At 42.2% G+C, this 13,728-nt stretch overlaps 1 protein-coding gene across 6 annotated transcripts in view; it reads left to right on the top strand.

Moving 5' to 3' along the window:
- The first annotated feature begins 6,765 nt into the window (after window positions 1-6,765).
- The window catches only part of LOC119177108 (uncharacterized), a 70,238-nt gene continuing 63,275 nt past the window's right edge, over window positions 6,766-13,728 (top strand). For 3 of the 6 annotated variants that reach the window (XR_012887077.1, XR_012887079.1, XM_075878111.1), the window contains exon 1: window positions 6,766-6,947. The gene's annotated coding sequence lies outside the window, so the exon portion shown is untranslated. Of the gene's footprint in view, window positions 7,039-13,728 lie in introns of all 6 variants that reach the window. The other 3 variants (XR_012887082.1, XR_012887078.1, XR_012887081.1) reach the window with 3 other exon arrangements.

The following is a 13,728-nucleotide window of genomic DNA, read 5'->3' as shown; positions in this document are numbered from 1 at the left end:
TACTTGTAGTTTACGTGCAACATGGCGGCGACGGCAAAAACCCGTCTTTTGTCCATATAGCTCCTATCGTAATAACATTTTTTTCACTTAATTGTCTAGCAATGGTGCAGCTAGCACATCTAAGTTTCGTCGTGGTTCTCATGTCAACTGTGGCACTTCAATGACCGGAAGAAAGTTTTTTACATTTATTTTTATAGGGCCCCATGGGTTTAGTATGAAGATAACTTTTATTATATTAGCTCATCTCTAGTCTTGAGTTGCTGTTCATGTTGGATGTAGTATTTCAATCACATTTTGAACATTGCAACATTTTAACATCAAGTTTTTTTTATTCATCTGTGGTCTAGTAGCTGTCCAGAGAGCCGCTTATGTTTTTTCTTTGAGTTGCTCCCCTTGCACCTTTGATGTTGTAAGGCCTAATATATATGAATTTCAGTTAAATCTGGTTGCTTGATCAGCATTGCATGCTTAGTAAAAACCACTGAAAATTTGCGCATACCAGAAAGCGAAAATTCTAATTAACAGGAATGTGTGGCCCGAGAAATGGCTCCAAAACTAAATTTCAACGCTCCAAAACACACCTTTTTGCTGCTCGAGACCTGATCCAAAACTTCCTTTTTACTGCTTCAAAGCTGCTACAAAACCCCATTATAGTTGCTCTAAAGGACTGAAGCCTGCTTCCACCCCTGAGTTTGTGTAGTTGCAAAAATTTTTTACAGATTATATACTTCTGCTAGGTGGTGCGCTATAAGTTGAAAGTAATATGTTCATTTTGTGCTGATTGTTACTAATTTGGCAGCTTTGCAATGCACAGAATAACACAAAGTTCAGTAATACAGAGCAAATCAAAGATGGTAGTGCACTTTAAAGTCTTTGTAATTATGCCCATTTTTAATTGCTCTACTATAGTGGCTTATACAGCTATTTTCTATTAATTTATTGATTTGGGGGGTTTAACGTCCCAAACCACTAGATAATTATGAAAGACGCCATAGTGGAGGGCTCCGGAAGTTTCGACCACCTGGGGTTCTTTAACGTGCACCCAAATCTGAGTACACGGGCCTACAACATTCCCGCCTCCATCGGAAATGCAGTTGCCACAGCCGGGATTGGAACCCGCGACCTGCGGGTCAGCAGGTCGCGGGTTAAATGCGCACACAACGCGTACATGACAAGTTGTTCTGGAACTTATGTGGCCGCTACTGAAAACCCGGAATCTTTGGTGGCACATGTATATATGCCGGCTCACTTTGCCGTGTGGCAGTATATCGATGGCCACTTGACCACCGTGGCAGGGTGTTTTCTATGAATGGAAGGTTATGTTTAATGTTTTTTTTTTCTATTGTTACTAGCTAAATTATTTTTTTTAATGTCCCCATGTGGAAACGCCTTGACCAATAGGGATAATTCATGTCTAAACACTACCAGAACAGCCAAACTTTTAAGCACTTTACTCTTGCAGTGTGAAGCTTAAGCTTAACTCCACTAATAAATTTGACAAACCAGAGCTTCGTGGAAAAAAAAAAAGGATTGGAGGGATGTTGAGTAATGGCATTGCATTTTCAGTATTTGTCATATAGAAAAAGGAGGCACTGCAAGTTGCACTCTTTTTGATTTACGTCTGTTGTTTGGTTGGTCATCAAAATCCAATCATCGAAATGTCTACGAAGTCATATAATCAACTCTTGGCCAATTCCCATGGGTGAGTGTGAGTCATATTAGAGGCAGCAGCAACAACTGCACTACATATGTTCCAAATTCAAGAACAAAGTAGGAGATGAGTCGTGACATAGCTTATTCAACCTTGGGAAATGCAATACATACTGCCACCTTTGATGATGAAAGCATGACTTCATTTTCACTCTGCTGATAATTAGGAAAGTTTTAACAGCACGCAAAAAGCCAATGAAAGTATAACGATGGTTTAGTTGATATTATTCAGATTTTGAAAAGGTTGCTGCAACACTTTCTGAACACTGTAAGAAAACTTGCAATCTATGGACAATGCTTCCATGAGCGTACAACGAAAATAAACACTCCTGCATGCTACAGGGAGCCCACAATCTTGCATTAAAAATAATGCTCTGTAGAGGCTTTCAAGGCTCCCCTTATAATGGTGCACCCACACTGTCATGAACGTGTGTGACAGCCCTTATATGTGAGAAGTTAGGCACTGATCATGGCCATAGTTTTTAGGAAATAGCAAAGCATTGTGTATACTCATGTAAATCTCTTCAATCCTTTAGAAAATGGGGGAGCATAACTGAATGTGTCCTCCTAATGCTGTTGCCAATCTTATGTCACCCAGGTGCTTTTGTAAGCCTGTGCTGTAGCAAGAAAAAAAAGGAAAAATTTTGCGTGGAAATATATTCTTTCAGAGGCATCACTACTCTCACTCCAGTGCATTGTAGGGCTGCTCTGTGTGCTTTAATGAAACATGCATGGCACAGACACCCTCCTGTAAAGCGCTTAAATTTGCCTAGATAATTCTTTGAATTTTAGTGTATGTGTACTTACGGGGGAGTATTTATTCAGTTAGCATTGGTTGAGCTAGCACTGCACACAGCACACAGGAATGTGGTCCATAGGGCAGCTCTAGACTCAGCCCCACAACATTGTCGTCTTCGACCATTCGGTAACATTTTAGCACCCGTGCCAGAGTGATCATTCCATGCTCGTGACCATATTAAAAGCATGATGAGAGATCGATATCCTGCACATGTTGAAGCCTATTGATAGTTGTTTGGGAGGAGTGAAAACAATAAGAATGGCATGGTTCGATAGGTGAACTGCTTGTAATAAGAAAATATGGGAGGGAGATTCTAATGAAGTTTGGCAACAGTGCAGTGAGAAACTCTGCAGGAGTGAGACTGAGGGAAGCAGAAAACCCGACCAGTGTCTGTCCCGCATTAACATCCAGAGCTAACAAAGCATAGGTGGTGTAACAACACCATGTTTCAATATCTTATGCTACCAACTAAGCTCACTTCCTAAACTGATAGAGGACGAAGTTACATCTTGTCCATTAATCATAATTAAGTTTTCTGCAGCATGCGTTTATTATTAAAATGTAATTCCTTGTGGCCCGTGTGTGTGCACATACACCAGCATTATGGGTAGCCTTATTATTCTCCACACTAATTGTTCTCTAAAGTATATCTGGGAAATTAGCTTGTCATATTTTTTAAAGCAAAAACTGTTATGATATCGAAACACAGGTCACATGTAAAACTGTAGCTGTCCACCGCCGGGGTCTGTAACGAATATCACAAGAAATAAAAAAACACCAAGGACTTAATGGGATTTGAACCCGAGTTCGCTGTCTGCAAGCCCAGTGTTCATTCTAGAGAGAGAGAAAAAACTTTATTCACAGGATCCTGCGTTGGGTAGGTGCCAGCCTCGCAGGGCGCGGTCTACCCTTCTAATGTTCTAGTCTATGCAGTCCTAGAAACACTGGGCCAAGAACTCGAGGGTTGAACCTGACCGGACAGAGGATACTTGAGTTCCCGCGCTCCGCGCTTGCAGGTCACGAGTTCCCGTTCTCCTCTGCCTGGCCAGGGTCCCCTCGAGCCACTGGATTGCCCATTTCTGAGATTGACAGTCCACCGAGCAGATACACCGCTCCATCTGCGCTGGCACTTCTTGGCGGGCAGTGCTGTCAGCACCATTAACTCCGCCATGAGATTCCCCAGCCCTGCCGCACACATCACCGTCGTCACACCTCACCATGTGTCACACCTCACCATGTGTCCTAGTGTCCCAGTATTCTACCACTGAGCCATGTTGGCGCTTGAAACTCATTTCAAAACTGACCTTAGGCAGGCTTGATGTCGGGAAAGGAATTGTGCTAATATGAGTAATAAAGCGTTTTAGAACATCACAAGAACAACCAGGGGTCAGACAATGCAAATTGCGTAAAGAGAGGATCATTCAATGCTTGCTTGCTTGCCTGTTCCTATATGCTTTGGCTCGTGCCCACTATGGGGAATTGCCTATTAAACTGGCGGTTATTATAATGTGGAAAAACCAATTTTGGTGAAGAAAAATGATTAGTCACTCATCTAAGGAATATAAGAGTAGATAATCATAAGGTGACATACAAATAAAGTATTTAAATAACTAATTATTGAAATAAATAAATGCATGGTAATTACAAAGAACTGGAATTTCATTACTTAAAAAAAAGAAAATTTAACAAGCAGACTTTCTTGTGTGTCTGAGAAATTTACAAAGTGTTACACAGTGTGGCCCAGAGAGGAAGCCCCAAGGGAAAGGATATTTTCAGAGTTAAAAGTAATGTTTAGTTTTCTGAATATAGTTTCTAAATGTTTCTTCCTGTGGCTTGTGAAACGTCAGCAAATAAGTAAAAAATTATCGCTGTTTTCTGGCTCTTGACAGTAAAAGCAAAGGGGAGACGGCACCTGACCAGACCTGAATGAATAGAAATTTAGAGGCGGAATACGGCACCGAAATGTTGTAATGCACACTTACAATTTTCAAGAGGGGCATTATTTGTTATTCCAACTAAAAGAAAGATGACCGTATTCTTAAACTGGTGATCTAAATTTCATGGAATCCTGAAGTAGGGAATATTTACGAAATCGGTATTCAGTGACAAAGCTGCTATCAAGTACAGTGGACATTACAGGACTATGTAGAGATCAGCGCGCGAGAGTATCAGCTATTTCATTTATAAATATGCCTCGGTTACCTGGTACCCATACCAACCGCACTGTACCTAAGTATTTTGGGTTAAATAAAATATGGATCTACATACGGAAAGAGAATCAGTAACAATAACAACTGCCAAATTATTGATTGAAAGTTTTCTTAGGGCCAAAATAATTGCTAAAAGCTCTGCTTCAAATATACGAGTGTAATCTGGGAGACCTACTGAGAATTACCAAGGCAATGTCTCTGAGAAGATGCCTACGCCCGCTTTCTCTTCACACATGGATGCATCCGTAGAAATAACATTAACAATTCCCAATTGTAATACATACGTGGTCTTCTAATAAATCTTTTAGATATCTGGTAGGTAGAAGTTTGGCATTAGAAGGGAATATATCATCAAATTCAGTTTTGGTTTTTGCCAATCAGTTATTAGAAACAATGCTGCATATGTTAACGTTTAAAGGTATAGCTACTCATTAACAAATAAAGTTTGAGGTCTATGTATTCTAGACCGAGGCTCATTAGAAAAATGTTCTCGGTTCAGAAACGAATACAAACTGTAAGCGTCTAAGTGATGAAGTATAAATTTTTAAATATGCTTTAATGGTAAGCATGCAGAATTTATAAGCAAGAATGGGGATTCGGGCTTCTTGATATAGCACACTGTTCGCTGTAAATTTCGGAACCCCCAGACAACCTCGAAGGGCCTCTCATTGTAAGATAAGAAGGGAATTAGTCATATATATATATATATATATATATATATATATATATATATATATATATATATGGGCCTCTCATTGTAAGATAACAAGGGAATTAGTCTTATATATATATATATATATATATATATATATATATATATATATATATATATATATATATATATATATATATATATATATATATATATATATATATATATATATATATGACTAATTCCCTTGTTATCTTACAATGAGAGGCCCTTCGAGGTTGTCTGGAGGTTCCGAAATTTACAGCGAACAGTGTGCTATATCAAGAAGCCCGAATCCCCATACCTGCTTATAAATTCCGCATGCTTACCATTAAAGCATATTTAAAAATTTATACTTCATCACTTAGACGCTTACAGTTTGTATTCATTTCTGAACCAGTGAATGCTGGCCTAATACACAAAAAATTATGAATATTTATGGCGTAGTGGATACCCAGCAGTGTTCTTGTAGCATTTACCAAAAGAAAGTTTAGAAAAGGCTCTGAAAGACTAATACTTCTAGGCTAATCTGAAGAAACTTCTAGCTTTTGCTGTGACTGTGTTTTTTGTTTGTTTGTTTTAGGGTGGGTTTTACCGTAAAAGGTCTAGTGAATTTGTTTTGGAGGCACCTTTTTACTATTATATACATGCAGGATTTTTTCAGAGCTTGAAATAAAAAAAATTCGTAGTTTTTTTGTTTTTTTTTTCTTGCCTTTAGTACATGTTAGGTGCAACACACAGATAGCTGCACTTATCTCGGCCTTCCTTACTTTTCAAGGCGTCTGTCCAAGTACGTGTGCCAGGCTGATGGATTCTGCGCCGTGTCGCTGCACACGCAAGTTTGAACTGAAAGATCTGTGGTCACGGACGGGACGCGTGACGTACCTCGATGGTACCAGACTAATACGAACATGCTCCAATAATAGTACAAGCACTCCTCATAATCATGCTGCAGCTCGAACCCAGAAAAGTTCGCTTTTTTCTTGCCGCCGCCTCGTTCGAGCACCTTCGTTCCTTCGGCCTGCGAGGCTGTACGCCGCGCCGCACGCTGCGGCACTTTCAATCTCGAACTCGGTCACATTTGCCAGCGCGTGTGCGTTTCGCTAAGATGCGCGCTTGTATACACGGCGCCTTCACTAATACGAACACCAGTGGATATATGCGGGTGCGCGTGGCGTGTGTACAATTGTGGCTGTAAATCCGTTCTCTATGCACGTACTGCTTGGCAGCGGCGAAGATGCCCCGGTTGGCTGTGCTCCCCTTTGTCTGCGCGCGTTCATTAGCTATGCAGGATCTTGTCAGCCAGGCGAATTTCCCCCTTTCTCGCGCCTCGCCGTAACCGCCAACGCTGGCGCGCGTGTGATAAGTTCACTGATCCAAGGAGAACTGCCTGGGTGTTGGCCGCGTATAAATGCCACAAACTGGCCTCGCCTCGCTAGAGGCGGCGGCCGACAGAACGCGCTTCGAGGCCCGGTAGCAAGGGGACTAGTCTCGCCTGGACATCGTCACCGCTATGGGCGCCGCCGGCCGCCTGCTGGTGAGTCCGGTTTCGGCGCCGATCCTGACACCCGGCCCCGCGCGTGCCTGCACGAAGGATGCGGAAGCGCCGCACAGGGGGAGGGGGAAAGGTGACCGCTCTTCCACTTCGACAGCGCGTGCTTTACATTCGAGAATTTGCAGGAATTGGCACTGTGCGGTATAACTGTGTGTCATGGAGTGCTGTAGCGAACTCTTGATTTCATCCTATGAATAGTGCTAGCTGCGTGTACACTGGAGTCACGTGGTGGCTGAAGTCAGCCACGTGTCTTCTGTGCTTATGCAACTTGAGCTGCGTGACTTCATTTCTACTACTCCATGCCACTCACAGTCAAATGGGTCGAATTATGTAGCGTCGTACCTCGACCATCGCCAGAAGTGTGTAAACCGTTATTCGCCAAGGTGTGCTGACGGAGCTCAGGGATGTGTCGGCGATTAGGGTGACCCTTCTGGGGTACTGATTTCGTTATATATCTAATTTCGTTTGATGCCATGTCAGTGCGCGGGTGCCCCCATGCACTCGCCAGTTTGCCTTCGGGACCTTCAACAGTCAGCACTTCACCAAAACTACACGAAGGGAGCAAACACGCGCTGTTCGGAACGGCAATTAAATGCTTCATTTTCTTTTCCTGTCTGTGTATGCTTTGCAGCTTGGTTCTTAGCATGTGTCGCTCTATGTTTGAAGGAATATTCTTACTTAGCGCACATGATTCCCTACTCGAAACTATGGCGTATTGTTTATAAGAGCCTGCGGATGATTTTCCAGAAACATACATAACGTAAAAAAGCCAGTAAAATTTTAGAATCTAAAAACAAAACTGCTTAATCGTAATGCCCTTCGTTCTTCTAGCTTTCTTAATTTGCGATAAGTATTTTCGTTGCTGTCAAAAGCTTTTGTTACGCTTTGTATTTCGTGTACACTGAGTGCGATCGCCTTAAGTTCTTGTATTTCTCGAGCGGGCGCTGAACAATAGATGGCTGTTTTTAAAGTGTGCGTCGCTCTGCCAAACCATTCACATTCTTAGAATTAATATCACCTTTGTTCACACCCCTCGACACTTATCCAACAAAAGAAATGAAGGGTTTATTCGAGGACAGTAGAGAGGTAAGCATAAGCTAGTACGCTCTGCCCTCTTTTTCTGCACCGTGGGTAAAAGGACGGGATAGGAACAGAGTGATAATAATGATGGACGGAACATACACATCATACTTACGCCCTTTCAAGGGCGTTGCCATGTATAAGGAGGGCTGTTCTGTAGCAAATTTTATGAGCGGACTACATAGTATGCGCAAAAAAATACGTCAAGTTGTTTATTGTGTCCCGTCTTCCGTTGCGCGTAAACAAGTTTTGAAGAGTGTCGTTCTGCTTAAAGCAGGCATTATTACACTACATATGCAGTAGAATTACGAAGAGGATGAGGAATCAACTTTAATAATGAAAAGAAGCCAGCAAGTTTAGGTGGTCGGGCCTCTCATGAGGGGATGTCAAGAAGAGCTTGCCTCGACCCCGCCTCATAGGCTTGCTGGGTCACCCATGTTTGGTCATCGAGGGCGGAACTACCGCAGAGCCTCACGCAGCTTTGACGAGAAGGTCGTGGTGTTAGTATGTACTGTACCAGGTTGCTTATTTATTTGCTTTTAAGTCTGCGCTAAGACATGCAACGTTCCACGTTCTTGGTTGCACGAATGGCATCGGCGATGCTTATATAACTGCCCACACGCCGCCTACACGAGGCTCACCTTATTCGCACGGTATTTAAAATTACTGTCTCTTGGGGAGCTAAATCGGTGTATGTGGGGCGCACTTGTGTTTTAAATATTAATTTATTTCATCAAATGTTATATAATATATATATATATAAGGAAAGAAGTGTTTACTTAAGGGCTCGTTTTGCGTGTTTACACAATATGTTAGTGACATCTAACAGACAATAAAGCCAAAGAAAGTATAGGGGAAGTTATTAGGCCAATTGTAATGTCAATGAGAAGAAACAAAAGTGGGTGAAAAGATAACTTGCCATGACCAGGATCCGCCCACGGCAAGTTATGTTTTCACATTATGGTTGTTCACGTTATGGCCCATTTACTTTCACCGGCCGCGTTTTACCCGCCGTAGTGGGGATGATTATGAAAAAAAATTACACCACCTTCCACTAAAGCGAACCATGAGTAGCATGCAAAGCAGCGCATGGGTCGCCTTAAAGTTCCCTTCACCACGGGAACCTTGCCCGATGTTAACGCGTCCTTGCAAGGGGCGCACACCATGTAGTTTCTGTTGTTGTTACTCGTCCCAATGAACCTTTGTAGCAGCACGCCATGCGGGTTCATCACCACGTCAAGTGGGAGCACGTGGGTTCATCGCGTGTCTGCAGAATCTCTTTCCCCGACGCCATCAAGTGATTGCTGAGAGAGTGTAAGGGGGAAAGATTGATTGATTGATAAGTAGGGTTTAACGTCGCAAAACCACCATATGATTATGAGAGGTGCCGTAATTGAGGGGCTCCGGAAATTTCGACCACCTTGGGTTCTTTAACGTGCACCCGCATCGGAGCACACGGGACAACAACATTTCCGCCTTCATCGGAAATGCAGCCGCAGCAGCCGGGATTCCGCAGGCGCCAAAGCCGGGAAATATATTTTTCATTGTTGTGGTGACGAAATGGAACCTCACGTAACAACTAAATGAAGCCACCAATGAAAGTGGCTAAGGTACGCGGCCTTGTAAGGGCCAAAGGAGCACCCCCCCCCCCCCCCCCCTGGCCCCACCGTAACTGCTCCCTCTGAGAACAGCCGTAGCCTTGGCCGCAGCGCATGCTCCAAGTGATGGAAGTGCTGCTCCTATTGCTCCAAACTGCTCCAAAAAAGAAATGCTTCTCCATGCTACTCTAAACAGTAATTTTTTGTTAGTGACTGCTTTAAACCTGCTCCGAAATGACTCTCAGAGAATAAAATTGACGAACGTTTACTGTTTGATTGACTCACAATCCCTACAAAAAAGTGAGAAAAATGTGCGTACTATCATTCCAGTGTGCCACTAGTGTGCAGCATTATTGGCTCTGATCGCATTTATGCAACAAGAACTGGTATGATAAGAATATATTTCATTTGGATATTTTTTTATCAACTAGACGTGTAGGCTAGGGGGGGTGAAATGTGAAAATTAGCAGGTTTGTTTTTATCTAGTACAAATTATCTACTGCTTATTTGGCAACAGTTATATGTAACTGTCGTTACTTCTAAAATGTGGAACTCAGCTATTCTGGTTGATTTGATTTCTGCCACAAATACTAGTATTTATATTATAGCTCATTTCACAGCCCATTTTTGACAACCTGCCATTGTTTGCTTCATGAAATTTACATTGATTGTTGGCTGTTAAATATATTTCATAACAAATAATAATTTTTAATGAATTGATATGTGGAGCTTAACGTTCCAAGACCACCATATATGATTACGAGAGACGCCGTAGTGGAGGACTCCTTTTCGGCCACCTTTCTTTCAGCCACCTTTCTTTAACGTGCACCCAAATCTGAGCACACGGGCCTGTTTACAGCACAAATATTAATATTTACGAGATGCTTTGACAATGCTCTGAACTCTAATTATTGTATGGCAAACTTAGTATCTGCTCCTTAAGCACCAATACGTGCTCTAAACTAGCACTTTTTTTTTTCTGCTCCGAAAACACTTATGACTGCTCCAAAGTTTTACTTTTTCTGCTACAAAGTATTCTCCAAAAAGTATAAAGTAACTTCCATCACTGATGCTGAGTAATTCAAAACGAAATGCCCTTAGAAAGAGATCAGTTTATTCATGTTTATTCAGTTATACATGCCCTGATTCCGTAGTGCCTGCATTACTGCTGATGTCTCGACTGAGTCAAAGGCCTTCTCGTAATATAAAAAGCTATGTATAGGGGTTGGTTGTATTCAGCGCATTTCTCTATTACCTCATCGATATTATGAATATGGTCTATTTTCGAGTGGCCGGTACGAAATTCTGCTTGGACATTTGGCTGATTGAACTCTAATATCGTCCTAATTCTATTAGCTATTATTTTTGTGAATAGTTTGTAGAGAACGGAGAGTAAGCTGGTCGGCTTGTAATTTTTCAAGTCCACGTCTCCTTTCTTATGGACTAAGATGATGTTAGTGTTCTTCCAAGATTCTGGTACTCCCGTCAAGAGACACTTCGTATATAGGCTGGCTAATTTTTCTAACACAATTTCTCCGCCATCTTTCAGGAGGTCAGTTATTACTTTATCTTTACCAGCGGCTTTGCCTCTTTGCATTTCTTCCAGGGCTTTTCTTACTTCTCCTGTCGTTTCTGGTAGAATGCCGAACTCTCTTGGACTATAGTTTCTCCCAATAAAATCCTGGTTCTTTTGACTTCTGTACAGCTCTCTGTAGAACTCCTCCGCCATCTCGACTATCCTATACATATTGGTTATGACATTGCCTTCCTTGTTTCTCAATGCATATATCCGATCTTAGCAAATATGCCTAAGTCTGCCTTCGCAGCTTTTAGGCTTCTGCCGCTTTTTACAGCCTGCTCAATTCTTTGCATGTTATGCCTCTTGATGTCGGCTACTTTACGCTTATTGATTAGCTTCGAAAGCTCCACTAGCTCTATTTTGTCGGTTGCATTTGAGGCTTTTATCGTTTGTCGTCTCTTAATAAGATTGTTTTGTCTCCTGAGACAGTTTGCCAGTTTCCCATCTGGTCACTAAACCTCCAACTTCTATTGCACACTCTTTGATGGTACTAGTAATATTACCGTTCATTGTGGCAACGCTAACGTCAGTTATCTCATTTAGTGCCTCGAATCGATTCTGAAGCAGAACTCTGAATTCCTGTATTTTTCCTCTCACCACCAGTTCATTAATTGGCTTCTTGCGTGCCAGTTTTTGTGTTTGCTTTTTCAAATCGAGGTGTATACGAGCTCTTACCATTCTATGGTCACTGCATCTAATCTTGCCAACTACTTCTACATTCTGTATAATGTATGTGTGCACACAGAATGAAGTCAATTCCATAATTAGTTTCGTCATAAGGACTTCGCTACGTCCACTTATGGTTAGCCAGTTTTCTGAAGAAGGTATTCATAATCCCTAAATTATAGCGTTCAGAGAACTATACTAACGACTCCCCTCTGGCATTTCTAAAGCCGATGCCATATTCCCCCACTGCATGGTCTCCAGCCTGTTCCTTGCCTACTTTGACATTAAATTCGCCCACAAGAATACACTGTGTCTTTACTTTAGTAATGGCTGGCTCTACGTCTTCATAAAAGCGTTCAACCGAATTATCATCATGGCTCGATGTAGGCGGTTAGACCTGTGCCACCTTCATCTTGTACCTTTCGTTAAACTTAATTATGATACTTGCCACCCCTCACTGATACTATAGTATTCTTCTATGTTGCCAGCGATATTCTTGTGTATGAGAAACTTCACTACGGAATCAGGTCGTCGAAGAATCTACATAAACATACTGGAAGAAATCTACAGAGGATCCACAGCCACCACAGTTCTCCATAAAAAAAGCGAAAGAATCCAAATTATTAAGGTTGTTAGGCAGGGAGACATGATCTCGCCAATGCTATGCTATTCACCGCGTGTTTACAGGAGGTATTCAGAACTCTAGGGTGGGAAGAGTTAGTGATAATATTAATGGAGAGTACCTTAGTAACCTGCGATTCGCTGATGACATTGCCCTGATGAGTAACTCAACTCAGGGGACGTATTACAGTTCATGATTACTGAATTGGACACGGAAAGCAGAAAGGTAGGTCTGAAAATGAATATGCACAAAACTAAAGTAATGTGCAACAATCTCAGCAGAAAACAGCACTTTGTGATACTTGGAGAGGCGCTGGAAGTTGTTAAGGAATATGTCTACTTAGGACAGGTAATAACCACGGAGTTGAATCACGAGGCTGAAGTAACTAGAAGAATAAGAATAGGGTGGAGCACATATACAGGAATATGTCGACTTAGGACAGGTAATAACCACGGAGTTGAATCACGAGGCTGAAGTAACTAGAAGAATAAGAATAGGGTGGAGCACATTTGGCAAGCATCTCAAATCACGACTGGTAGATTGTCACTATCCTTCAAGAGGAAGGTATATAACAGTTGCATCTTGCCAGTCCTTACCTACGGAGCAGAAACCGGGAGGCTTACAAAGAAGGTTCAGCTTAAATTGAAGACGACGGAGTGAGCGATGGAAAGGAAAATGATAGGTGTAACCTTAAGAGACAAGAAGAGAGCAGAGTGGGTCAGGGAACAAACCGGGGTTAAGGATATTATAGTTGAAATCAAGAAAAAGAAATGGACATGGGCTGGACACGTAGCACGTAGGCAGGATAACCAGTGGTCGTTTAAGGGTAAGTGAATGGATTCCCAGAGGAGGCAAACTCACAAAGGGGAGACAGAGAATTTGGTGGGCCATTGAGATTAAAACGTTTGCGGGTATAACCTGGCAACGGAAAGCACAAGACTAGGTTGATTGGTGGATCATGGGAGAGGCCTTTGCCCTGCAGTGGGCGTAGTCAGGCTGCTGCTGCTGCTACTACTGCTGCTGCTGCTGCTACTGCTGCTGCTACTGCTACTGCTGCTGCTGCTGCGGCTGCTACTGCTGCTGCTGCTGCTGTTAATGATGAAGATGGTGAAGATGATGATGATGACGATGATTTATAGGAGGCCGCAAAGTTAGAATATGAAATTGGACCTTCTGTGCGTGATGACTGGATTTATTATAATGAAGAATAATAACAAC

This window comes from Rhipicephalus microplus, chromosome X, assembly GCF_043290135.1.
Source record: "Rhipicephalus microplus isolate Deutch F79 chromosome X, USDA_Rmic, whole genome shotgun sequence".
Taxonomy (NCBI): Eukaryota; Metazoa; Arthropoda; class Arachnida; order Ixodida; family Ixodidae; genus Rhipicephalus; species Rhipicephalus microplus.
Note: the sequence above shows the minus strand (reverse complement) of the source record. Positions and strands in the feature narration are given on the sequence as shown.